This window comes from Nipponia nippon, unplaced genomic scaffold (assembly GCF_047370975.1).
Source record: "Nipponia nippon isolate SJK-2023a ecotype South Korea unplaced genomic scaffold, ASM4737097v1 scaffold_4, whole genome shotgun sequence".
NCBI lineage: Eukaryota > Metazoa > Chordata > Aves > Pelecaniformes > Threskiornithidae > Nipponia > Nipponia nippon.
In genome coordinates this window covers 6280015-6307877 of record NW_028262358.1, presented here as the reverse complement: position 1 = coordinate 6307877, position 27863 = coordinate 6280015, and the positions used below count along the sequence as shown (strand labels likewise).

Here is a 27863-nt window from a genome sequence, read left to right as displayed (position 1 = left end):
TATCAAGGAAAAAGAGCTGAAAACTGGAGAGTTTCAGAAATGTTAACAACCGTGCGCAAAAACCCAGTTAGTTATGAGGCCATTTAAAAGGCAACTCCCCCCCTCCCCCTTTAGAGCAAATTTCAGTGCACTCTAATGATATTTAATGTTCAGGTAACTCTAATTAAGCCTTTAATCCATTAGGCCATGGAGATTCACCGGGGACTTGCTGTTAGTGCTGGTGTTTCAGCCTGCCTGTCACCAAGCCCAGCAGGGCTCAGCATTGCGTTTGGAGGGCTGTCCCCACAACCAACAAAACATTGTATTTTCTATCAAAATGAATGTTTAGCTATTCTTTTCATGTTTTTTGGGTTTTTTTTTTGTTTTTGTTTTTTGTCTCCTGGGGAGAAACAACTCAGAGGGCAGGACTGTGGCCAGGGCTTCGGGGCTAAGACCTGCCGCAGCGTTTGGTTCTCGCGTGGTTCAGCTGTGCCTGTTGAAAGCGGCCGTCTTGCAGCCCTGGCACGAAATGCCGGCTTTGAGCCAAGTCTTGTGCCTCAGAGGTTCAAGGATTATCCCTTTCCGAGCAGTGCCTGTGAGCACAGCGATGCGAGAAGCGCGTGCTCCCATTGCATCGTGCGGAGCCAGCCATGACATACGAAGTCAGCTATTTTGCATCTTTTCCAACTATTTCTTTTTCTGGGTCGCGTAAGAGCGCTACCGCTTTTGGAAGGTGCATCTGATGGAGGCACAAGGGTAATTATGTTTCAGAGCAGACAGAGCTCGAATATCTTTTAAAATCAAACCAACAAAACAAAAATGTGTGAATCGACTTTAGCTCTTTTTCTCTTGCAGGCTGGGCTGCCGTTTCTGATTTCTGACCTTTCTTATCCCCTAAGCAAAGCTTTTATTAAAACATGAGCTGCATATACCAGTTAATATTTGTATCTCATGAACCACCAAAATTTGGGGTCCTATTAGGGCTGGAGGCTGTCAGGACACGTAGCTAGGTGTGTTTTCACCCTGGGGAGCTTACGGTGTAAGGTGTACCCATCCTGTTTGTGCATATGCCACGTGCCGGGGTGAGGATAGCCAAAGCATACAGGAGAGGAGTGGCGTGACTTGCTCAGGGGCACGCAGCGATGGAAAGCAAAAGTGAAATCTCATCTCCCAGCATTTTCCTTCTGGGCTATCCTGGCTTTGCTCTGTGCGCCGGCTCTGCCGTTAGAGTTTGCAGCTAGCGATCGGCTCTGCCTGCAGCGGGACGTGCCGCTCTGGTGTCACAGGGGCGGGAGCTTTGATTTTGCTGAAGAAAGATGCTCTTCCGAAAATAGGTTGAGCCAAAGAAGTTGGATGCCAAAAATAGCAATAGAGATTTTCCTTTTCCCAACTGTGTTTTAGATTTATTGTTTTCTGCTGGAGGCAGCTGAAAAAGTAAAAGAGATACTGCAGCTTTAGGTAAGGGAATAGTGGAAGTAGACATACACAGTCACCTTTGATGGAGGAAAACCACTCGTCTCGGGTATCACTGTAGAAATACACAATAGTGCAAAATAACAATGTAAATAAAAACCGTGCAATGTCACTAAACCCTTCCCTTAGCAAAGGTGGTGGTGTTTTCGTAGCAGTTAAGGTACCCAAGAAAGGGAAGGATGGAGAGATCCCCGGTGCCGAAGGAGAGGACAAAAGAAATGCCAACAGACAAAACCTGGAATGAATAAATGCCACAAGAATGATCCTGGTGATAGCCCCTATAAGCCTTTTATCGTGACATGCTCTGCTGCCTGTGAATAATTCACTCTTCCCAAACTGGTGGCAGTAAAATCTGTGCAGCGGCTTTCCCCTCCGCCTTCATACAGGCTGTTTAGGTGATGGTTGTTAAAACTTAAGATTTCTGTCCTGGGGTTCTCCATAGAAATTTCCGTATCGTTAAGTTAAACTCCAGCTTTCCCATTCCCCGAGTTAGACGCATACACAGAGGACAGAGCTGATCATTTGCGCTGCAGCTATTTAAGGCGCTGGGCTGAGCTTGGAGCTGGAAGTCAGGAGGCACCGTGGCTCTAATCCGGGCTGTGCTGCTTGCTGAGCCACCTCCAAGAAGTTATTTAACCTCTGCGTGCCACTGCTTCCCTCTGGGTAACAGGAGGGATTATGATAATTGCTTCTGAAAAGCGCTTTCAGGTGTTTGTTTTTTTTTTCCCCAAGGTGCAGAACTATCCGGTCCTGAGCTGAAGAGGCTAGATCCGTCCCAGGAGGCTTTTGGTACTTTACAGGATTATGAAAGCAATGCTTAATGCCTCATTGGGCTGTTTGGGCCACGTAAATAGATACATTTAAAAGATTTTTCGATCTTCTACACACTACTCACAGAAGGGCTCTTAAGATACAACTGAAGGACATAGAAGCGAGATACAGTTCAAAAGGGTTGTTACTGAAATCTTTATCAAATGTAAGTAAAATGTCAGAATGCTTAAATGGTTTATTTTTCCATCCAAATCCTGCCTTTGCCACAGAAACCTGGGTTTGCATCTGTTAAACTTGTCTCTACCTTGAGTGTAAAGACCCCAAAGGCAACTGATTTTGCTGCATTTCTCATAGGTTTTGTCGGGTATTTGGTTTTATGTTTTATAGAAAAGGGTGGTTTTCTAGGCTGAAGCAGTAGGAAGGTTTTCCTGAGAGCAAGGTGAGCACAAAGTAAATGCGCCCTGAGCTGTGGCTCTATCCCAGATTTTGAAGCATGCAGGAAAGAATAATGGTACATGAATTTCTCTGTTGCACGCACTGAACTCCTCTTTTCCAAATAGCAAAACTTGTTCCTATTTGTGCTTTGTGTCCCAGGGAAAAAATAATCAAAGGGCAGAAAACCCCATGGCTGAACTGCAGCTGAGACCAAAGTGTGAATGAAAAAGTTGTTTGTGGAGCACGGTGCTGGTTTTGGGGTGGCTGGCTGGGAGGCACCATCCGCGCCGTGGGCTGTGCCAGCAGGGTTTGGGGAAGCAACATTACTGGGGATTTTATGTTGGAAACATCAAGTTTAGTGTGCTAGTGGAAAGTGCTCCAGTGCCAAGGCGATGGCTGTAATCTAAGCTATCGGCTGCTTTAGGAAATCTCTGGGTGCTCCCATGTTTTATGCAGGAGCTTGAAATGATGCAGCTTAAAGCCTGGGAATATATTTCGTCTTCCCAGCACGAGGGATATAGGCCCCGTAAGCACGTGTTGAGAGAGGCTTGGCTGCCAAAATAATTTAGTGTTGCTACAACGGTTGCAGGTGGTGATTGCCTTTTAAGTTCTTGCTCTCTCTTCTGACGTTTTTAGGACAGTGAATGAAGGATGAGAAGTAGAAAAGCAGACAAATTAGAAAAATCCTGTGTGTGGATGCCTGTAATTGCATTAGTGTGGCTCGATGGAAGAGCCCCGTCCTACTGGAAGTCAGGGAGGGGCTGGCAATGAATAAAAGTAGTTACTGCCAATAGCCCTCGTGCCAAAACTGGGTATTGATGATAGGGCTCAGCTTAAAGCAGATGGCGTAATACATACCCTAAAGACCGCTCTGGGGAAACACGTGCAAAAACCACATGCCTTGTGTGCCGTGGAGGATTTATTCCTAGGGGTGAGACAGAAGAAATCTTCACTTGGTCGGAGGTGAGAGTCAAGTCCTCGTCCTGGGAAGCAAGAGAAATGCTTTATTGAGGCAAGGCTTTTGTCAGGGACACCAGCATGTCCCTCATTTTTTATTATATTAGAGATACAATACTGAAATCACCAAAAATGCAACATGCATCCCACATCTGTGCTTTCCCTACCCGATCTCTTTGAGAACCAGCTCTTAGCCCTGTCAGGATTGACAGGGAGAGTAAGTAGGGCTTTTTCAAGTACTTAAGAAGTACAAGGCATGAGGTAAATAATTTAAACACTGATGCAGAGCATTGCCAGCTGAAAAGTGACTTACCATCTCTTAGCAGGCTAACAATAAGTGGATTTTTTTCCTCTTTTTGGGGAGAGGAGTGTGGAATGTGCCACCACTCAGCAGGGCTGCTTCCTTCCAAGGGAAAGGTTTGCTATAATGAACTCAAGTTAAAGCCAGGGCTGCTTTCTTCTTGGAAAATCCAGTCTGAATTTGGACATCACCAGTGCAACAGCCCCCTGGGATTGTGTGTAACGTGAGAAACCCAATACCTCTGTGGCTCATATTTATTATAAACTTCTGCTTGAAGAAGCGTTTTGACTTTTTCCTCAGCATCTGGTAGGGATTGGTCCACAGTATTTTGTTGTTGCAATTTTTGTGCAACAGCCTGATGCTGCTAGTGGTGAGAGGCCTTTAACTGGATGTTTTCTTTCCATTACTTTTGCCATTTTTATTCTAATGCAATTTTTCTTCTTGTTTACTTTGCTCTTTGGTATCTCTCTCTTACTGATGTAATAGCATCATGCTATTTCTCTTCAATTTCCAATTCTGTGTAAGAAAGGAAAATCATCAACTGTCCTGATTTAGCTAGAAATTAAACTGCAACTATTTTTTTCATGGACTTAATGGGAAAATTGGTGATAATTGCTAACTAATGCTTTTTAAAGACTTTTTTTTTTTAAATGGGTGACTGTCAAGCTGTCAGTCAAGACAAAGATTGGATAATGCGCCGTTCCCCTGACAAGTTCCCTTTATTATATTAGGCATCTGCTTTGCTCTGTAAATTTGAGCGACTCAAAATTTGCCCTTTAACATTTACTTTTTCCATCCTTTCTCAGTATTACTTAAGTAGTATTAGTATACCTGTACATAGTCACATAGATGTAATAATCTTTAAAGAAAATAACTTTAAGGTGTTATTAGCTTTGTAATATCACAGTATTCTTTAACATTTTTCCAATCTCTTGCCCTGTCGCTTTGTGATGCACCCACCTGCCCTTGCTGAAGCCAGTAACCAGCCTTGGGTCAGGCTCTGAAATGTGCCGAGTCTGGCTGTGTGGCGAGCGTGTTAAAGCCAGGCAAGTGTGAAATTCTGAGCTGCATGAACATTTGTGGTCCTTATGGACTGCTTCACAAGACTTTTGCCTATAACATAGGGCATTTAATTTTCTCTTTATTTCCTTTTAAAGTAAATTTGGAGAGCAAATTGGAGATTTTCTTGCAATCCCCCAATTCTAGAGGCATGGGGTTTTCAGAGAAACTGTTAAAACAGCGAGATTTATAATAAAAGCAAATACTGGGCCCTGCTGAGTAGCGTCTCTCCACAGTACTGGTGGCTCTTTTCATGGTTCTGGATTTAAAGCACCATGAAACAGAATTTATCTCAACACCAGGCACCGCTAGCATTGCATGTAAAGCGCCACAAATGCACGAAACTGGTGCACAGCAGAACAGCCTTCCTTCCCGGACCATTCCCCTACCTCCAACATTATTTGCACGTTGAATACCATTACCTTCCATTCCACCAAGAAGATGGGGAGTTCGCATGTCTGTAGCAGGATCCATTGCTCAGGCTGGGCAAAGGATGGAAAACCACTCGGCAATGTTCCCATCCTGCTGGGAGAGGAAATACCAGTGCCAGCACTGTGAAAGGACCAAGTGTGGTATTGATTTTGACATAAATAACGCTAAAAATTGCCATGATGTCATAGCAAAGCATTGCAATCATCATGGCAAATGATGAGAAAAATAAGAATATAGAAATAACAATCTCCCTTGGCCCGCAGATAAATCAAAGCCTAGCCCTTGATCTCCCATTGCTCACTAGCCCAGAACATAAATCCAAGGGTTTATCATTAAGCTTAACGGGTCATAAAATCTGGGCTATTTTGGAGGTAGGTGCAGAGATTTGCAGCCCAGGCAGAGAGCGGGCTCTAAGCCGCTGGGTCTTGTGTAACTAGGTAAATAGCAAGCTTCAAATAATACTATAAAGCTATCAAATGTAATAACTAATGCAGTCAGGCAAGTGTTCGGGGAGGGGAACCTCGCTGATGACAAGCTTGCCGATAATGGCCATAAGAGGCCCTGGTTTAGAAAGACCTTTTAATAACAAGTTTAAGTTGCTTTTGCTTTACTGGAAGTCAGGTGTGTGCGTCCAGTCTGGTTCACGCGTAGCGCTTTTATTTTCTGCACAGCAATGCTTTCTTCACTGTGCACCCAAGAGAGCAAGCAGCAAAACCCAGAAACACAGAAGCGACCGACAACGTGCTTATTTTGTCACTGCAGTTTAAATATTTATGACAGCGCTTCACAGTGTGCTAGTAAATGCATGATAGCATGTTATGCACTAGTAATAAAATTTTAGAAGTAGGAGACTTCACTACTGCCCTTTGCTAGTAAATCTTTGCTCCTATCCGTAGCGAGGCCGTGTAAAGGCCGTGCCCCTCTTTCCCCAGTTATTCTATGTGAAATGGGAATTAGCTGTTTACTGGCATTTGTAATCACGTGTTTTTTAAAATTGCTCTCCATCTCTTATTCAGGCAAGACTTTGGTTCAGGTCAGATTCCTGTAAAAGTTGATGGCTCTGAATTTGTGAGTGAGCAGCAAGGTCTTTGGTGTGTGCAGGGGCATGGATGGGGAGCGGCTCCGGGATTTGGACCCTGAGTTTTTGGGGTTAATTAACAGCTCAAAGTAGCCTTTTTTTTTTTTTTTTTTTTAAGAGTTGTAGAGTCTTGATTACCATTTGTACTGTACTGCTTCAGAGAAGGGGATTCTCAGGAAATTATGTGCCAAGTCAGTTGTGCCTGGTCTGAGCGTATCTGAGTTGGACTGAAGTTTGGGATGGGTGGCATAGCTTCTGGGGCAGTTTACTGCAAAATGCTGACAATGAAAACAGACAGCTAACGTAGAGTCGACTGTGGGACAAGTAAGAAGGTGGCCCATCAAAGGAGGAGCCTGTCTAGGGAACCTTACGTGTCTGGCTGCTGCCAGGGCCCCCGTTGCCATGCTTTGGATGACGTGCCATGGCAGGATGGGGCAGAGCCCTCCCCTAACCTGCGCAGCCAGCAGTGGTCGGTGTTGGCCAAGAGAGGTCTGCGGCTTGGTCAGCAGGGGAATATGCTCATTTTCTAATCGTATGGTCCCAGATTTCAGTCCAAGGACTTACTGGATCATCGGTTCCTCGAGCTATTTTAGCATAAACAGTCAAATTAAATTGGACTTCTGCACTTAAACAGAGATGTGTACATTTGTGCTTAATGAATCAAGGAGAGAGTCCCCCTGCTCCCCCACCTCTTACAAAACTTGTGGTTAGTTATAATTCAAAATCGCAGAAAAAAAACTTAAAAGCAAAAGTTAAAGCAAAAGTAAGTTAAAGATGATTTGTACTTGGCGTAAGAGCGCTATTATCTGTCACAATGGCTTTCCTAGCAGTACTGTATGTGCTGGGGAAGACACTTCGGGGATCTGTGCCAGTAAAACCCAGCCTTGGAAGCACGTCATGTGAATGGATGAGAAAACAAGCTGCTAGCACGAACGATGAGCCAATGTGTAGCGGGGTCTAAGGGCGGGTGGGATGCAGGTTGAAGTGCAGGGGTTGAGGGCTCTGCAGGACTTGGGTAAATTCTTTGCACAGTCACGGAGACATTAAATGTACAGCAGGTACTGGCTTATTTATCTGATGTACACACATGTGTGTTTACAAAAAACAATCGCTCGATGATCAAGACTGTTAGCTTAGCCTTTACCAAAGGCATCGTAAGGATGCCACGTGGGGAGGTGAGACCTGCCAAAATCAAGAAGTAACAGTAGAAGTTGCTGACTTTTAATTTTAAGCCTTTGCATATACAGGCGGCTCTAATGATGTATACTATTTCGTACACGAGATTGAGCATGGTGCAGCAGTTGTTTCTTCATTTATTATATCTCAGTCCCCACTGCTGGAAACTTCCAGTGCCTTGGCTGATCAAGGCAGGAGTCTCCAGAGCAGCGCGGGTTCTTATGGGATGAGACACACATCCAGGTGGGCTCCCGGGTCCATCAGCTCCCACAGTTCAGTATTTCCCTCATTTCATGTTTCTGGAGGCTGTGTTGGAAGATCTGGTGATGTTTTAGTTCATTTGGTGCAGTTTGAAAAGCAGAAATTGTGGTGGGGCTTGTTGCTTTGCTGGGGACGCCTGGTGCATTACCTTGCTTTATTCACCCCAGTGCCTCTGCCCAGTGAAGCTTTGGTTTTGGGGCAGTAATTCTGTAAACACTTTTCTTCAGGAGGCCTCAGGAGGACATGGACTCCTGCCTTTTGCAGTGCTGTGGGATCGGGGCCTGAAAATCTCCTTGTGCACTTGAGAAAGGTGGCGGGATGGACGTACCGTGGTTTTGAGTTTGATCCATGAGATGAGTGTTGTCGCAAGATGCGGCTAGATCTCGGCTCACTTTTATATTGTATCTGGCAGTTCCAAAATTCCCTGAACTTTGCTCTCTCCCTCTTAGATTTCTCTTTTCTTAGAAAAGCATTGACTGTTTCTGAATTTTGCTGCTTTATATAGGCTCCTTTTCCTCCCCCTCTCACCACTCACTGCCTCTTCTCCTCCGCCCCAGTTACTAAAATCTCCTCTCCCCGATGCATCATCTTCGTCAGCAGCGCTCTCATCATCCGCGGGCTGGAAGCAGAGCAGAACATGCTCGAAGAAGAAGAAACGGCCCCGAATCCCCCTTAAGTTTTCAAGTGGCTGGAAGTTGTTTGCCGATCAAAGGCAGTGCGCGGGAGTCTCTTCTGCTCTTTGCTTCCTCCATCCTTTATCTGGCAGTGCTTTCTCCCCGCTCCCGGCTGGCAAGGCTCACCCCACGGGCTCTGCAGGGGCTCCGTGCTAAAATGAGAGCGGCTCTGCATTTCCAGATAAGAGGCACTACCGAGTACCCCGGTGTATAAATACCAACTGCAAAATTCCTGCAGTCAGGGTGGTAGATGCCTTCAGGAATATGGGAAGCCCTTTGGTAGGGAGAAAAGAAATACGAGAGCAAGGAATTTTGGAAAGATGGGTAAAACAGAGAGAGGAGAAATGCATGATGACAAAGCTCAGCTGAATTGGCTGGTGAGAAATAGTCATTTTGATTGCTGCAGGGATCGAGTCATGATTTTCAGGAGTATTATGACTAGCTCTTGCATATAGAAAGTTTGCAGGTGGGGGATCGACCGATCCCGTCTCTCTCCCTGGAGGTTTTCAAGCCACGGCCGGACAAAGCCCCAAGCAACCTGCCTGGGTCCTGCTGCCAACGGGGGGCACGGGGCCCCTCCAGCTGGGGTGAGTCTGTGACATTGGTCGGTGTTTGGAGAGAGGATAAAAGCAAACAGACATACTTGGGTCAGTGCCAGATAGAAGTATTAGGAGTGACATGGCAAATTTGTTTTAATGTAATCTGTGCTTAATCACTGGTGTTGACTGTACTGATGGCTTCCAGGTCCGGCGAGGGGGCTGATCTAGATAAATGTATTTATTTTCCTGCTTTTCATTTCCTGTGGATGTGCATACTGGTGTAGTTTAAAAGCGCGTAGCGAGGAAGAAACAAAAGGAAGGGGACAAATTAAGTGACTGCTGCCAGATTAATTATTCCATCGCATTTCAACTCATATTTTTAAACCTACAACTTTGAATGGGAATGTTCAAAATTATCTTTGCAATGACCATCTTTCCATCTAATTTGAAGTCATTCAGCTTTACAAGAAGCAATTATGCTTCACACTAACAAATGAAAAGACATGGCAACATCAGAAAAACTGATTATTCAAGCAATCTTTCTTACATAAAATAGCTAACTAATCTCCCAGCTTCAGTCCCTGAGTGCTATTGCAAATACCCTCCTGAAAGATAACTTCATTCTTGGTACACTGGCAGCCTGCTTCTCGTCACTGATTGCTCTCTGTGTTGTTGCAGTGATGGTTTGGGGGTTAAGAAATTATTTTCTCTTTTGTTTCTGTAGCTCTTCTTGCGCTCACTGCTGGTTTCATCCTCTTCTGTGACCAGTGAAAGTGAGGTGCAGGGGATGGGGTTTGTGTCCTGCTTAGAAAAATAAGGAAATATCCAGATTTGCTGCTCTTCTGCTGCTCTGACCGTCATCTTTGAGGCCATCAAGTCTGAGGTTCTGGAGGAATCTAAATGTCGATGGACTTTGTTGCCAGAGAGGGGGGTCTGTTTGCAGGTATCTTGGTTTATTGGCACGGAGGTGTTTGATGTATCCTAGTCCAAAAAGTGAGAAAGGAGGGGAGGGAATCTGCCAAAATAAAGGAACTTTAAAAAAAAACCCAAAAAACCACAAAAACCAAACCCCACACCAAACAAAAAAACCCAACACCAAACCAATTGTCAGAGTCTAAATTTTCAGTTTGGCAAGTCGCTGTAACTAGTGCAGTGTTGCACTTGAAATCTTGTTACGAGCAAAAGGAAATGCATCTTATTTGCACAGCCAAGAATGTATTGTTAGCGTAATTGAAATCTTAACCCTCTAATGAAATGGTTATTATTAGTCCGACTCTACTTATTAAAGAAAAGGAAAATAAAAAATCCTGCCACAGAAGTCTTAATAAGTTGTTAAATGTTGCTATACATGTATTTCCTAACATCTGTGCCTTTCTCTGCTCACCCTTCCACTGCCCCCTGGGAAAAAGCGGGGTGGCACAGGGGTGAGTTTTTGGTTTTCTTTTTTCTTCTTTCTTGGCTCCCCTGCAGGCGTGTCTGGCTTTCTGTACCGTACATCAAAGCCTGCCCCAAAACTGAGATGCAACCAGCAGAAGCAGAGGTTCAATTCAAATTCAACCAAACAGACCAATTTTGCAGGTGGAAATTGCTGTCTTGTAAGGGCTTTTATCCCTCTTTAGCCTTACCGACCCTTCTGTAAATTCAAAATGCCTCTTCTCCAAAAAAGCCTTTCTGCTTCTAGTCCTTACTGCTCTTAATATTTGAGGGAAAAAAAAAAAAAAAGGCAGTGAGTCATTAATGTCCTGTGCCAGTGCCGGGAAGAGCGTGATGCTGATGGTGGCATTTATTCTTCCTTGCTGGGAGAAGCAGGAGGTGGAGGTTGGTGGCTTCTTCCACTGGGCTCTAGAATCCACTTTGAATAATAAATGTATTTGTGTTTTCCAGCGGGCTTTTACATGCTCTTTCTTAGAGTCTGCATCCCCGTGTTATATCCATATTTATTGTATGTAGAGTGTCTTAAACACATCGGATACTTGTTCCTTATTCTCTTTGCTACCCCAAAACCTGATTTTGCCAAGGTCTGCATTTCTTTGACTGCTAGTGAGATACATATGGGGCTAATGCAGTGTTGCCTATGGGGGGTCCAGTACCATGTGGTGACTCCTCTCGTATCTTCCCGTACCTGCACCCCTCTGTGGGGCATCCCGCGCCCCTGCCTGGGAGTCCCCTGCTGTGTCATACCATGCCGCTGTATCATTCCTCTGCATCGCCTGGTCGCGCCGGGATCATCAATATTTCATTCCCCGCAGAATACCCGCCTGCGTTACGGTTATGTACAGAGATAAGCGACCTGATCAATAGAAAAATTGCTGGTACAGCTAAACAAGCTGCAGCAAAGCCCCTGGCAGATGCAGCCGGAGCCTGCCCCTCGGCAGGGTCGGTGCTTCAGCGCATGCTGACTCATCAGGTTATCTGCTGGGTTTGTTCCCCCTCTCCGTCTCGTAACAGTTCTTGACTTCATATTTTCGTCTTAATTATTGCAGAACATGAGGTTGATGTTTATAGGGAACTATTCATAAGGCTTTCAAGATTTCTTTCCTGAACTTAAAGTTAATTGAGAGACTGTTGCTGTGCACGCAAAGTGAAGGTTGCTGTCCCTGCCCTTGCCCTGTGAGTTGGTTTGTGTTTCCCAGTCTTGAATTTAATTTGCCATTTTAAAGTATTTTTGACTGAGAAGCAGTCACTTCGGATGTCAGAAAGTTCAGTCTCTACAGCCACAGGCCATCGAGGTGACTGCCCAGTCAACATGGAAGTGATTGGGATTTTCCATTCTTATTGCCTGTGAGGGAAGAGCAGAAGAGCCAGAGGATCGGGTCGCAGCCGCCGCTCAGGCAGCCGTGCTGACACGTCTCTGCTGTGCTGCCTGGAATCGGGCACGGCATTGCAACTCGCTGGCTTATGCTGATACCATTAGCTCGCTTACCTCTGTGGCGTTGAGCTTTCTTTGACATCCAGCACTGTCCCTGCTCTGTCATTGCTGTATAACCTGCACCGTATTGTTAATCTTTTCCCTAAAAAGTTGTGCAGTGCCTATTTATCCATAGCCTGTTGCCGCAATAAGCTGCTTTTCAACATTCCTCGTCATCATTTGGGTTTTGGGTGATCTACCGTTTGTCTAAAAAAATGCATCAATTCGACCTTTTTGTCTGCTTTACTGTTTTTATATACACACACACCCCCCCCCCCTTCAGTGGGATTTGCTAAGGACTGTTTGTCTCTTTTTACAAATGTTACCAATTTCTGACCTTCTTTGAAATCAGGGAATTTTACAGCATTCACTCCTAGAGGAAGTGCTACCCTGAGATGTGCTTTTCAGTTTTCCCTCATTCCGGCTCTTAACACTTCCCTATAGTCGTTTGCAATTTCCAAGCTGGAAGCTTGGCCCCAGTTTGTTTAGGGGATGCTGTCCTTCCTCGGCAAGGCTTGACCTGCTCCAGGAGTCTGCTCGAGTCCCCGTTTCTCTGAACCTCTTCCAAAACTGTTTGTTCATCCATGTTTGGAGCATTTCAGAGGATTTTACTGTGGTGTTTTAGCCAGATACACAGCAAACAGCCCAAATCACACATCAGCCCTAAATTCTGCCTGAAGGCTCCTCTCCCTTGTTATACTGCTGGTACCTGGGTGGACCACAGCTACCAAGTCCCTCCATGGCATTTCCCAAATGTGATGTATCCCGAAGGATGCAGAAGATTGTCCCAGATTAAGGTTGTGGTTTTCTGAGGCTCATCTGTTCAGGATATGTTTAAGCAAATGGAGTATTCATAATTCTAGATAAAATTAAGGGGGAGGAGGGAGTGGTTTCACATTTTGAATGCGAACATTTAAAACAGATGCAGCCTGCTGGGAAGCATCGCATTAAATTGCATGACTTTTTAAAAGAAAAGAACATCCATTTTACTCAAGTCCACAATATGAAAGATTAGGAGTTAAGAGACATTTTTCGCCCACTTTGAAAGTAAATGTATTTTAAATTTAATTCTTTGGTGCAGCTGCCACTTTCTCTCTCTGGAAAGCCTTTCTCATGCTTTGAGCGATGAAAAGATGTGGGCTGTGTGCTAATCCAGTTTCAGATGCCAAACTTCCTTTCCTCTCATGGGAAGTTTTCCCACCACCACCTTCTAGATAAATGTAGGACTATCTTTTATTTTAACACACCATCGGTTTGGGGAGATCTGTTGGAGATTCACCATCTTAGAATTACTGGTGGAGGGAAACCAAGTATGAATGTGAAGGTTTCATGTTATTTTAGAGTAGATATATCAATGTAAGATGGCATGGAATCAGCTAGTTTCTTTTTTTTCTCCTCCAGCATAAATATCTAGTAGCACCTACATTTAAAAATAAGCCAGAACCAACTAGGACCTGTGAAGGAGGCTCATGGCACTGGTGGTGCTGCTGGAGCACCCTGGGTGGTGTTGATGGGGCAGCCAGGAGCCCATGGTGGGATGCTCCTGTTAGCTGCTCATCATGGATGGGTATTTGTTGGAGCTACTGCTCCAGCTACCACTTATTTGGGGCTGGAAAATCATCCTGCAGAATGGGTTAATCTGAAGATGCTGGTAAGTTGGGTGTGCCAAAATTCGGGGGAGTCTGGCGTTTCCTGAGCTTTGTTACCACCCATTAACCTCAGGAGGAATGGCCGAGGGCATGCAACAGCAAGTGTTAGCACTGGGAGAGTTTGGCTGGAATAGCTGCAGGATTTTGCTGTCTCATCGGTCCTGTTGTCTTGATCCAATCTGCCCCAGGGACTTCCCTCTCCCAATTCTTGCTGCCTGCCTTTGAGAAAAATGCCTTTTTGAGGAAAGCCCTGGGTAGTGCCTCCTCCTTTCCTACTCCTCTTTCTTCATGAGAGCATATTTTGTAGATGGAGCTTGCTGATCTTGAGCTCATTAATGCTGCCGTACCCTTCTGAATACATCAGCCATGCCCATAACACAAGTCTGAAGCCATTATTCTGTATTTTCTAGAAGTGATCTTCCTTTTTTTAATTACTATTATTATTATTTTTATACAGCCAGCACTGCAGTCTGAGCGCTTTTCCAATAGTAACTTGTGTTTAGTGACTTACTAAGGTTTATCCAAGTCATAGATTCCCAGTGGATGTTCTGAGCTTGTTTCTTATTTAAAACATCATCTAAATTCAAATCAGGAATTAACACAGTTCTGCAAATGACATTCACCCCTCTGCAGAAGGACCAGCATTAATCCTATGCACTGCAGCAATGGTATTTCAAGCCTTGTTTCAGGGCTTTAGCGGGGCTTAAATGAGCCTTAGGCAAAGCACAGATCTCTGCAATAGTTAGGTAGGACTAACGCTGCCTGCTTTGGGCACCAAGCTTAAACATGTGCCAGGGGGGCTGTGTTGGGATGCGGGTTCCCTACATAGCCAGGGGAGAAGACAAGGTGCTCCACAAAACCTTCCTAGGTCACTTGGTACTGGAGTTAGTAGCTGCAGACAAAATCTTCATATAATCCTGTTCCTAAACCATTGCCCCACTGCTGGAATCCCTGCCTTTGCTGGGAGAGGGACCAGGTCTCTGTTTCACAGCTCTAAGGGACCTGATGTGGTGCTGGCAGAAAGAGCAGGATCTTTAGGCTGGGACTTTCAGCTCCTATTGAAATTCAGTTCAGGTTGATCTGGTTCCTGTAGGGCTTTCTGGAAATCCCTACCTTAATATATTAATTTTTTCTTTTGCCTCCTTACTGGTTGTCAGCAGCAGCATGTGTTGTTTGCATTGCTAGAGTTCCCACAAAACCCGTTGCACTGAGTGCAGCGAGCAAGTTGGAGAGCATCCATCCCTCGCTCCCATGCCCCTGTAGGGTAGAGCGTGCCCTCGGCATAGAAATTGCGAAGTAGGGCTCAGAATAGAAGAGGAAGCTGATATACTTCTTCTCCAACATCCTGCTGCTCAGAAAAATATAAACCCAAAGCCAATGTGTCATTAAATCATTTTGAATCATTGCAAACATTGCAGGAGTTCAGTACAAGCATTCATAGCTTTAAGACACCTCCGCAAAGTGCTCTGTGTCACTGTCATAAAATTTGGATGAACTACACTGGGTAAACTGTTTTACTGTTACCTGATAGCCACCTACCTTTTAAAGCTGAGATTTACTGGGGAAGGATAGGAATACATTTAGTGTACTGTGAGAGCTCGCCAGAAGACTGATGTGATCTCTTGGTCCTCGTAGAGCTGCTGCCCAACATGGAAAAATTTCTCCCTTTAATTCAGAGACCAGGCAAAGGAAGCTGTCTAGTATCTGAGATTAAAGTATGTGATTATTTAATCACCGGTTAGTTAGTGATAATGAGCAAGTATTTTGCAAAATGAGCTCTTAAAATGAATCTCTAAACACAGATCCTGGTGCTGCACTGCTGATATCAAGTGCAAAGTGTAGCCCTGCTGTTCTCAGGAAAGGCTCAGTGTCCGAGGGTTCGATCTCGGCCAGGCGTTGGTGGCAAACCTGCTGGCCAAATTACCAAGGAACGTGTGTACCGAGGTCAGGGGAAGGATGCAGCTCCAAGGATTTCTTAACTCATAACTGTTATTTCTCATGCTTCCCTGAGCTTTTCCAGCATGGATATGTTCTCCTTTAATTGTTGGACATCTGAGGACGGCTTGACAGAAGAGCAGCCAAACAATCTTGTTTTCCTTTGTTAGCTATTTTTATTTTGCCTGGATCATTACTTATCAAAGAGCACTGGCTATCGCTTGAAATAAACATGTTTAACCATTAATAAGTAGCCTAAGAGATGCTCTTTTTGATGCTGTGTGGGAAAGCATCAGCTGATTCTTGGAGGAGAAAAAAGGTAGCACAAATGTTTTTTACCTTGTGTGTTTTAATATCACTCAATAATTACTTTGCAAGTGGGAAAGCAAAGAAGGGAAATTGCTGCCATCAACTGCCCATGACATTACCTCGACGAAAGCCCAACCGAGCCAACAAAGCGTGGGCTGGTTCCCAACAGCAGCAAAAACAGGTTTGTGAGGGCGTGCCTGCGTCTGCCTCGGGTCTGCCCAAAGGTATTTTGAAGGCTGCCGGGAGTCTGGTGGCACCGAAAGCAGTGCCCCGGACCTCTCCGGCAGTGGTTAGTGCTACGTTAAAACAATTAAGAGCACATATTTCTTTACTATCTATTATCATTTCAACTACGTTGAAAGCCTCAAATAAAATTGGAACGTAATGATGCTACCCATATTTCCAAATTTCTTAGAAGCTGACTTCTGAAAGGAGGACTTAGTCCATTTTTAAATGGCTGAGCGTGTTACGGTATGTATCGTGCCGCTCCCTATCCACACAGGATGCTGGGTTCATCACTTCACGTAGATTCAGAAAGTCAGTCCAGAAGGGACTGTTGAATCATCTTGGTCCGTTCTCCGGCATTTCGTGAGCCGCTCTTTCCACCTGCTCATCTCGGCACGGCACGCACTGTCTCTGACTACCCTTTCCTGTGCAGGAAGATGTCCAGGCTTCACGTGGCATCTCCAAGAAATTAAATGATTTTTATTTGATCTATCTGTTTGATAGCCTATTTGAGAGTTTAATGATTCATAGTATAAAAATACTTCCCTTGTTGGCTCTTCCTTGCCTTCAGCTTCCAGCCAGTGATTCCTTTTATTCCTTATTGCAGAGATAACAAAGCCCTTTTTTTGCACTGTATTTTTCTTTGTGAAGGGGGTTTTACGCTATAATCAAGTTACCTCTCAGTTTTCTTTAGACAAGCTGAACAGATTGAACTCCGGGTTTCTCATTATAAGACATTTTTCTCCCATCCAGTAATTTGTACGGCTGTCTCCCATATCCTTTCCAGTTTTTCAACACCCTGTTGCCAAGGTTGACCCCAAAGCTGTTCCAGGATCCATCTCATCAGCTGCAATGTATGGGGGGTGAAATTGCTTCCCAGCTTGTGCGTGTTGTGTTTCCATTTTATATGGACGCGGCTTAAGCGGAATATTCCCTGTAACGTGGGGAGGTTGTGCTCTGGTCTCCTGAATATTTTTATAGAGGCGTTTTGTTACTGGCTGATGTGGGCAGTTCTGTAGGTACCTCCTTGTGGTGCCCAATAGTTTTCTCTTTTCATTGCTTTTTCAGCAATTAGAAGAAGAAAAAAGTTTGACAGTGCAGAGCTGTTTCTGGAGAAAGATGAGTTACTAACTTAATAAATGTAGGTATTCCCAACGCTTTCGTATTTGCTGGTTTTCTGGATTGGCAGCTAAGCTAAAGTTCAATTAAGTGTCTCTAACCTTGCTGCAGGGAAAGCTGGGGAACCATTTGTTATTTTAAATCTCTTTACTTTTCAATTGTCAAATTCAATTAAGGGAGAGTTTATACTTTTATTGGAAAAGGGCAGCAGCTATAGAAAACCCAACGACCTGAGCTCTTCCAGGATCTGATGAGGGATTTTGTGCTTTCAGTGCAGAGTCATCTTCAGTGGTTTTGGCAGTAACACAAATAGGTATTTGCTTATCTTAACATATGAGGAGTTACACGTGCATGTTTTTATGTTTCGCAGCCAAGCCGCAACCCTGGAGGACAGAGCTCAGCATCTTCCACCCAAGCAGTGCTGGAAGTTTGCTTTTAGCCGGTTTGCAGAGACTTTAGGTTGCACAGGCTGCGCCTTGCCCCAAAGCCACTGAAAGTAAAATTGACGTTTCCAGGGAACCCAAACACGTATGTGGGTTTTTGGGGTTGTTTTTGTTTGTTTTAATTTCACTATGTCCCAGAAACAGCACTTCTGTCTTTCAAAATCTCATTTGTGGTTATTTTCCCATCTGTGGCAGGGGAAAAAAAAAAAAAAGGGCTTGTTGTGCATTCGTACATCAAAGGACACGGTACGTAAAGACTGTGGGGTGCTTTAGTCCCATAGGTCCCATAAAAGTACATCAGACAGGAGTTGTCATGGGCTTTGCCAGGCATTGGTGCAAAACCAAGTAACAAATGTTGCTTGAATTCGTCCGAAGCCAGGGACTCGGGCATTTGTGTTGACTTGCTGCACGTCCTGCGCCTGGCTTCGCAGGAGGAGGCTTCTTGCATAAAATACTGTTCTCAGGCTGTCAGGATTTTCTGCTATATAACCTGGTTAGGTTTCTTTACAGCCCTTTGCGGTAAACTTTGAGCTTTTCTATAGTCGCAGAGCAGATGCTCTTCTCTTGCAGTCTCGTCCCCTCTCCCCCTCCAGCTAATGGTAAGAAGTATTTTTAAGTACCATTTCACATAAATCTGGGAGGCTGAGTGACTTAGAAGCCAGCTGGGAGGATGAATGTGTCATCACTGGAGTAAAACATAGATTTGGGGAGTTTTCATGGGTTTTTTTTCAATGTTGCCATTTCTGGTGGGCAAGCAGATGGAACTGCCCACGAGGCCGTATTTATTGCTGCAAAACCAGCTGCTGCAAAATGCTGGGGCGAGGGTTGCGTGGACTCCTGTGCTTCGGAGAAGCTTGTTGTGATAATAATGATGCCCCTCTGTTTGGCTTAGAAATGTTCTCCAAATTGGTATTTGTTCTTGAAGTTGTGTGTAATTCCCACTTAGTTAATTTAGGCCAAAGCGATTGTGTAAGGTACAGCTGCAAGTTTGTATTCGTTCCTCTGAAAAAGAAAAAACGATCAGAGCAGTTTTTGGGTGAAGCGTGATTTCTAAGATAACATCTCACTATAGGACATCTGGCGGTGCCCACCGGCATTCCAGGAATTAAAGAATGTTCCCCGCTGATGTGGATGTGATGCTGTACCCTGGATTCCCCATAAAAGCACAAATGTGGTCATTAAAGCGAGTGATAATAGTGCTTTAGGCATCTGTCACTGGTCCTGAGAGGTCTGGGAAAGGCAACAGCCCAAAAACATGGGGATGAGAGCACCACGAGCTGAGAAACAGCCAGAATAACTGTAAAACTTTTTGATATTTAGGATAAATAATGGCACCAATGGGTACGCTGTGCAGGTAGAAGAAGAAAAATAGGATAATAATAATAAAAATAATTATTTTTTGAAGCTAAGCAAGGCAGCAACAGGCAGGTGAAGGTGAATGCGTGCGTTTGCGAGCAGCCTGTTTTGCAGACATCGCAGCAGCCGGGAGCGCCCGAGCCAGCGGCGAAGCGGGCGCTGGGCGGTGGTTGCTGCACAGTGATTCTGTAAATCCTGTGCATGCTGGGAAGCCCTTTGGAAATTAATATTTAATACAGAAATAAAACGATTATATGTACGTGTAAATGCTGCATTTATCTCCCTGCTGCCCTATAAATGGCTGGTAGCTATCAGCCCAAGAGGGCTATAATAATTATGGCTTCACTGACTTGGCTAATAAAAAATCAATTCCATCGAGATGATCTTATGTTTTCCTTAATGGGAGGTGCTGGAAGCGTTATCCTCATTTTAAGTATGTACCTGCAAGGAAAAGGGACTTGCTTTGAGTCCAGCTTTCCCCCAAACTGGAAACTTCTGAAAATGGTGGTTTTTCCTAAGCCATCGCTTCCTTGGCAGCCCGCAGGCACACAGCGCGCATGGGCAGCAGCCGCTTTCCCTGGCACCTACCAGACTTTCCCCAACTGAACATTTTTGGTTTGCTTTTGGGTTTTTGTGGTTTGTTTGTTTTTTTTTCCCCCAGAGGAAAACTCTGAAACAGAAACTTTTTGCAGAATTTGCATTGGTTCTGTCAATATTTCACAAGAAAAAGTTTTTCTTTCCATGGGAATGCGAGGGAGACGGGTAGAAACCAAGACTGAAGAGTGAGCCGGAGTGCAACAGTATTTGTGGTTGTAGGGACCCATCCCCAGTCTCTGTGTAGGAGCTGATACTGGGGCTGAACTGGGGCTGGTAACGACTGAAGTCTTTGGTAAATGCTTTTATGTCATCTTTCTCTGTTATGCAAAGTTGTGTTGTCTTGTATCCTAGCAGTAATATATAATTTGTTCACTAATAGTCTGTCCTATTTACAAATTAGACCTTTTTAACACTGTTCTTATTAATTGGATTTGACTGCACTGTGTTAATTACAGCAGGGATAGGGATGTCGTAATTGTAGAGAACTGGTCTCTAATTTGGGGAAAACAGACAACACTCGGCACCCAGCTTCCAGTGCAAGTTTGTTATCTCTGTATTTAGACATAGTACTTAAACTATTACCATAATCTTGGAGTGGCTGTAATTATGTGAATAACCGGGTGGGAAGGAGTCGTAACATGGTATAACAATAGCGCTGGGGAGTAGAAACTTGTTTTTATAGACAAAAAGAAGCAGAAGGGGAGGTGGAGATGGGATGCCAACACTGCTGCACCCCAGGGCTGGCGTGGATGGTTATCATGGCTTGCAGCGAGTACAGGTGGGGACCGGCTGTTGGCATTGTCAAGCGTAGTGCAGCGGTCCCTGTCTGCCCAGTGGGAATTTGGGGTTTATTGCTTGTTTAAAGTGGTTGGGAAATAATTGAAGGCTTTGAGCAAGACCCGCCAAAGCGGGTGGTTTGTCGGGCACCACCTCTGGGATACCTCTCCCAGGTCGCACCTTTGGTCCCCAGCAGGAGCAGCCTTCCTGCCCAGCAAGATCTCCCGTTTACCTTCATTTAATTTCATTGCTCTCGTTTCCTTCCCTCCGTGCTGTGCGGAAGGAGAGAGTGGAGAGCCTTCTCACAGTCCCCTGCTGAAGCCGAGAAGACCCAGACCTGTTGGAGAGACAGTGAGCCCCCGCAGTACGCCTGATACTGAGCCTAATGGAAGGGACTCTGCTGCCCACGTGCACATGGGCTGGGGTAAGAGATGCACGTCAGTACATTGGTTTCCCAGAGCTTATCTATATTGTTCTGTGTTTTAAATCTCTCTGGTGCTACTAAATCAATACCTCTGCAGTGCTGCAAGGATGCATAATGCTGGCAGGGTAACAGAGCACCTTTCTCTTTAGTGCAGAAGTCTGGGATCTCAGCATCTCCAACACGTTGAGGGTGTTTGAGCCTTCTCTCAACCCACGGGACCTTCTTGGCTACAGAGTCACCTTTTCAATTTTTTTAAAAGACATTTTCCACCATTGGCTGGCTTTAAACCTGCTTGATTTTGAGCAGGTGAGTTGTTGAGATCCCCTCAGCCCAGCCCGACACCTTTCCCCACAGCTTATAACGTAGAATATTTGTGTTCCCATGAAAGCTGTCTGCACAAAGGGTTTATTCATTGCTGCCCAAACAGAGGCAGTGATCCCCTTACCGCCCTGCACGCGTGTCTTGAAACCACCTTAATATACTGTATCATGGCACTTTAGAAAGTCAAATCTCTTTTTAGCCCGACTTCCTAAGGAGGCTTATGCGATCACGCTCTGTTTATATCTTCATCCCTCCCCTCGAGAACTTTTGAACCCGTGGGCCCAGATCAGCCAAGTTTATCAGCTGAAGGTGTTGATGGTAGTAAGGCTGCAAGGTTTTTTTGGAGCTAGATAACACACCAGCCAGGGGAATTGGGTTTTTTTGCAGAGCGCCGGCAGGGCCAGCCCTAGCGCGGGTCCTGCTGCAGAGGGGTCTTGCAGCATCGGGGCTCACAGGGCCCCCCAGTTCCTGCTTTCGTGGAGCCTGGCCGTGCGAGAGGCTGTCTGGCTGTAAATAGCAAGTTGCAAGTACTGGAGGAGACACCATGACAGCAAACAGGCTTTTGGCAATGTTACAGAAATTGGCAACATGTGGAAGAAACAGAGCAAAACTTGCATTCTGATTTTTTGCGTTGGAAGCGTACAGGGCGATTGTGAGGGTCACGGTAATTTGTTTCTTTTTCAAAGCTCTGTGTCTTGAAACTAAGTGACGGAGAATCTGAGATTTCTGGTTTCCACAATAACTTTCCCACACTTCTGACACCAGAGGAAATGTTGAATGGAGTTGAGCCCACAGGTTCAGGCACAAGAAACCTGATTAAAGCCCCGTCTGGTCATGCGTGTGTGTTTATACATACATGTCTGTGCGTTATGTGCATATGTGTGTGTATGTGTATATATCTGAATATATGTGTATACATAGGCGTGTGCTGGGCAATACTGTGTATTTTGAGCCATTCTGATGGCGGAGGGAGATTCATTATTTTTATTCTTGAGCTTGAGAATACAGTGATAGGAAAAAACTCCTGTGGAGTCTCATCCTGGGGGCAGGCAGGTATGTTTGGGGTACCCTGACAGCTGAACTAGACCTTCTTGAGATCCTAAACCCGGCAGCTCATTCAGGCTTTGCACCTTTTTCCTGCAGACACATGAATGATTCCCCGGGGACTCGCCTGACCCACTGGGTTATATCTCATAAGCAAAAAGCTTATGAACTAAACTGAAGGCTCTCAGCAACAACCTCAATAAACTAAATCCTTCTCGGGGAGCAAAAGATAATCATACGAAGAGGCTCATTTTCCCCCGCTGTGCATCTGTCAGTCAGCCGCCTGCGGAGAGGGTGGAAAGCAGCTCCACCACCATAACCCCGCCGGGAGGGTCGGGGGACCAGATGGGCGGGGGATTACATCTGCCACGGCAAGAGGGGAATTGGGAACGGCCGTGCCGGCCGCCGCCGTCGCTGCTGGCTCGTGTGTGGGTACGGGGAGGTACGCCCCGCTGCAGCGGCTGTGAGTAGGTCTCGGGGCTGCATCCAGCCCTCCTGCACGGAGGTTTGAGGCATGCAGTATTATTTAGAGGAGGAGGTTGTGCTGCAGGCTGCTGAGGGTGCTAAGTCTATTTCTACTCGAAAACTGATTGCATTTGAGACCAGAAGGTGGAATTGAAAATGGTTATCCACTAATCTCAAATAGCTTTTTTCTTTTTTTCTTAATTTTTAATTTTAAATTTATACCCATGTCTTATGGTTTTGATGGGAATAATCTCTGTTTCTGTTTCAAATCAGTGTTTGATGTGACAAAATAGTCTAATATCAGTGCATAATTGTAAAGATAGTACAGAAAAGAATGCCAATTAACTTTAATAAGTGGGGCTAAAACTTTTTCTTCCTAATTTCTAGGGCATGGCTCTGAGCCCACTGTAAACACAATATTTTCTGGCAATTTAAATCACTGTTTTTCTTAGGAAGAATTAAAATAGTCTAAAAGAAATGGCAAATAACATCAGCAAACAGGCAGCAAGCAAAACTCTCAAGTGCCTTGGTTTTCTTAATCTCCTCCGTTATTTTTAGCCTCTTGTATCTTTTGGGATCTTTGAGCGAAGAGTTGTGGTTCCTTCCATGTGCTTCTCTGATACATTTTTGACCAACCTCTATATGATGACCTGTCATTGCAGTAGTCATCAGGGACATGCATGACTCTTCTGAATGTCATTTAGGAGGAAGACTACTGAAAAGATTCTCCAGCAAAGTCTTTATCATGTCTTTTTTTGCCTTTTGTTATGTGTGCATCGTATTGTATCCTTGGCTTCCTAAGTATTTTCTTCCTTGCTGCATGAGTCTTATTTTCAGCCTTTACTCTTCACTCTTCATGAAACTAATTAAACAATTACAAAATTTCTGAAGTTAGATGTTTTTCTGCTTGGGAAATCATTGAAGCTTGAATTTCTGCTGCCTTGATTTTCCTGCACTTTTCCTGGTAGCCTTTTGCTTGGATGGGACTTCCAATAGTCTGTTTTCCTACCGGCACGTATGCCAGGCTTCAGTACTTTAATAACAGTATTATAGACTCTGGGACCTTTTGGACTGGCTTTCTCATTCTTCTCACGTGATTTATTATTTTTGGCCTATTAACTCTGATAGGTGGTTAAATTTAATTATATGAAGTTGAACTTGATTATTTAACCTTAATTAAGCCACTGTAGGTCTACATTCTTCAAATCTCTTGAGAACGAATTACAATATTCCCTTTCTAGTCTAACCTACATCAGGAGTATTGGCTAAACTTTTTAAAACTTGAGTAAGAGAGGTAGATCTCATGGATTTCTTGAGGTGAATGTTGTTAAGGCCTGATATTCGAGCTTGAGATGGTGGAGACATGCCCTATCTTAAACACTGGGCGGTGTTTTGCCATGATAAAAGCGTGTAAATAGGATTTCTTTCTTTCCTTTTTTTTCTTTCTTTTTTTTCTTTTCTTCCTTTTTTTTTTTTTTTTTTTTTTTTTAAGAACAGCCTTCCCGGTTATGAATTCAGGAGTCTGCTTATATCTCATTCGAATCATCTCACACCAAGTGTGTGAGACCTTCTCCTTGAGTGCAGTATAAATCGCAGGTTAGGTAAGGTGGGCTGTCTAAACTTTAAAATTACTAAGAACTTTAAAATTACAGTCTAAAAACTTTAAAATTACAGTGTATCTTATTTTAACCAGGGGCTTCAGAACTGCCTGTTGATAAATGTCGATTCAGACATATTTAATTAAATACAAAATACAATGTTGTCCTGGATTTACTTTGAAAGGATAGAACAGTTATGATACTTAGATTTTTCATATGTTGTTTATTTAAGGTACATACCTTCCTATGTGGCATATTGTAGACAGTTCTTATGAGATACTTCTACTCTTTAGTACTATAATTTAATTACTTTAAGTGAACGATCCATCTTTATTGGGTGGAATGTGCGGCAATTAATCTCCCTTGATGAAAGAATTAACCTATGAATAAAGCTACAGGGCTTGGGGGGCTTGGGCCCTTTGGCTCGGGAAGGCTGTGGTTTTGCTCTTCGCAGAAAAAAAACTTTGAAGGTCGTCCTGGTGGGGACCCAGTTTTGCTCAGTGCTTGCAAATTTGTGATTTTAAAAGAAAATTGCAATGGTGAGTGCCTGCACTAACTAGATGTGCCCCAAGTCTTTCTGGTGGGCATAACGCCGCCCGTTTGGTGCTTGTTCGAAGAGGAAAGTAGATGAAACCTGCTTTGAAGCAGGTTTATCCATACCTATGTATAGCATGAGCTTTCTCAGTTATGTTTCTGATACCGGTTCTTGACCTTATTCTGCTAAGTGTTTCCCAAGTGTTTTCTCTGATACTTGCGTAAAATTCACTGCTTTTCAAACATTGCTGCCATAAATTCTTAGGCTAAAGCATCCAAAGGAAACAAACACAAAAATTAAGCAGAGCGTTTTGTCCCTGGACAGATATTACAGAGCTCCTTCCCTGGTCTGATTCAGCCTGATTGTAAATCTGTTGTAACTCTCTGATTGCCCTCCTGTGTGAGATAGCGAACGGCTGCCTCCCATCCCAGGTGATGAGGCTGGATTTACGTTAGCATCGGGGTGTCTGCTAGAGAGCTGTGCGTTGTCTGACTTATACTTGCAACACAGATAATGTTGTTCCTAAATTAGCGCATCACTTCTGAGAAAATGAGAAAGCGATATAAAATGCATGACCGGTGGGTTTGCCAGTCGAATAAGAAATGGTTTCTAGAGGCCATGAATTATGCATTAAGTCATTTTTAATATTAATTTTATTGGTGCTTTTTAAAGTGGTTCTAGCAGTGGTATTTTGAAAATATTCAAAATAGTTAGAACTCACGGCAAAGAGCAGCTCCAAAAAGACCATTACCTTCCCGAGAAAACCAATGGCAAATTAAGGTACTTCTTGCCTCAGAGAAGAAAATCAGACCTTGGTCCTGTGAGCTTTGATACTTGTGTCAGAGCAGAGGAATAGTCTTATTAACCCTTGTGAGACCAAACAGCAGGAATAAAGTCATGCCTATGTGTGGGAAGGATCAGGGCTTAAACCCTGCTCAGCATCAGACCTGATCTGTGCCTCTGAGCTTGTGATTTCGCGGGGAAATGCTCACATGAGAAGAGGTGGACTCAAAGGTCTGAAATCAAACCCAGGCTCCTGGGGTAATGTAGACAAATCACTTCACCGTGCCGTCGGATGGGGCTTGTTCCACTCGTTTTTTTTCCCTGCTCTGCCTTTTCGATGTAGGCAGCGAGCCCTCCGGGGCAGGGACTGCATCGTATGAGCAGCAGACGCGGCTCTCACCCCGTAGTGGTACCTACAGTCTTTATAATAACTGGGATGAGTTTGGCTCTTTGACATCAATTAAGCTAAGTTCAGACAAAGCCCCTCAGAAGAGTTAAATCAGCCTTGGCGGAGCTGGGGGCGTTGGTGCCAAGATGTCTGGTTTAGAAATTTATTTAAAAAAAAAAAAATCCCCTGCGATGCAAGCACATAACCAAGTAAAAGGCATTCTGGGCCAGATTTTGCAGTTACCTGGGCCTCAGTGACGTGCAAAGCCTCGTGTCGACTCAAGATCTTTTCCCTGTCTGCACAGGTGGTGTTTTTACCAAGCGTTCAGTGTTTTTTTTTTCCCTGTGTGTGGAAATACCATTGCTCATTGAATTTATTGTTGCCGTTCAGCGACTGAGTCATCTGTGTAACTCTCTGCGGCAGGAGGCCGAGGTGTAAGCCATGGGGCCTCGTCTTGCGGGGTGCAGAGGGCTCCTGGTACCCAGCAGCAGTGGCTGGTGCTGGCGAGCGTGTCTTGAACCTTGTGTTGGCCAACAGTGTAGGGCCCGTTGGGTTTGATCCTGCCAGAGATACCCCCCATGTCTGTTGCTTTGGCAGATGTGAAGCATGCTTCACCGTTCCTGGGTTTGGGATCCTGAGCAGCAAACCTGGGAAGGACGGACAGCTTAATTGGCAGAGAAGGAAAAAAAAAAACCTTGAATTGTGCTGCTGGTAGGTGGCTGACCCAGGTCCCATCCTCCGTCTATGTGCACATCTCAGGGTTTTGAGGAGACACTGAGAGACACCAATACCAGAGTGTTTAGAGATGGTGGTGAGGGAACTCCTTCTGAAGATCCTGTTAAATCCCTGCTTTGAATAAGACCTTGAAGAGATCTGGACCTGCTTCTCCCACCCCAGCTGAGCCATGTAACTGTGCAGCCTTTTGGCATAGGAGCAGTGTTGTCGCCCTTTCCTCCTCCACAGCGGTTTCATGAGCAATGCCTGCACTTCTAAGCAGAAGATAGCTGAACCTGCGTGCTGGACTCAGCCCAAGCCCATAAGTAACTTAGTTCCTCCAAAACAGTATTTTTGACAAATAAGTCATGTCCATTTAAAAAAAAAAAAAGACATATTTCAGTTTTCATCTGACATGTGGCTGATGTTTCTGTAGGTTTCTCTTGACATCTTTTCCGTAACATTTAATTGTTCCTAGCAGGATGAGTGCTTTCCCTTCCCAGCTGGGTTGAGTGATTGCACTCATAGGAGACGTTTCTTCAGCCCGCAGTAGCCACGAGTCCTGGCACGCGCAAGTCTCCGTGCCACGGGATAAGACCTCCTGGTCAGCTCAGCCCTGAGGTGGGTCCGTGCTCAGCCTTTCCTTCGTGAGCTCTCCAGGGCCTTTGTCGTGTACTTCTCCTTCGCCAGCTCTTGCCCTTGCTCGCAGGGCACCATCCTGCAAATCCCAGAGCAGCCCCTGATCGCTGGGTATCTACTGCCGGAGGCAGCGTTTCTGTATTGAAAGGGAAAATATTTAGCAGCAAGTAAAACATTTGCTGGTGGAAAGCTACAGCATCTGCGATCCTTGGTTGTGTTTATGTTAGCAATTTCGGTATCTTTGCCATAATAACAGTAATTTAAACAGGTACTGTTGACTGAAGGACAATTAGGGATTGCTGAATTTTACATTTCCCTCATATTCACCGCAAACTGTCACCGAGCCTCATTCTGTGGGTATTTATACTACTATGACTGAGCGGCTCCTTGGAAGTCAGCGGCAGTAAATCGACATGAAACTGGAGGAGCACTGGGACTGGCACCCGGGGCGGCTCGCCGGCAGCGTGCCGTGATGCTGTAGGTGGTCGCAGCATCTTTT

General features: G+C 44.7%; 1 protein-coding gene across 3 annotated transcripts in view; it reads left to right on the top strand.

Annotated features, from left to right (window-relative positions):
• The window catches only part of PAK5 (p21 (RAC1) activated kinase 5), a 141769-nt gene that overhangs the window by 54464 nt on the left and 59442 nt on the right, over nt 1-27863 (top strand). The window contains exon 1 of one of the 3 annotated variants that reach the window (XM_087774391.1): nt 8626-9183. The exons of the other annotated variants lie outside the window; for them this stretch is intronic. The gene's annotated coding sequence lies outside the window, so the exon portion shown is untranslated. Of the gene's footprint in view, nt 1-8625; nt 9184-27863 lie in introns of those variants that run through there. 3 annotated transcript variants of the gene reach the window in all.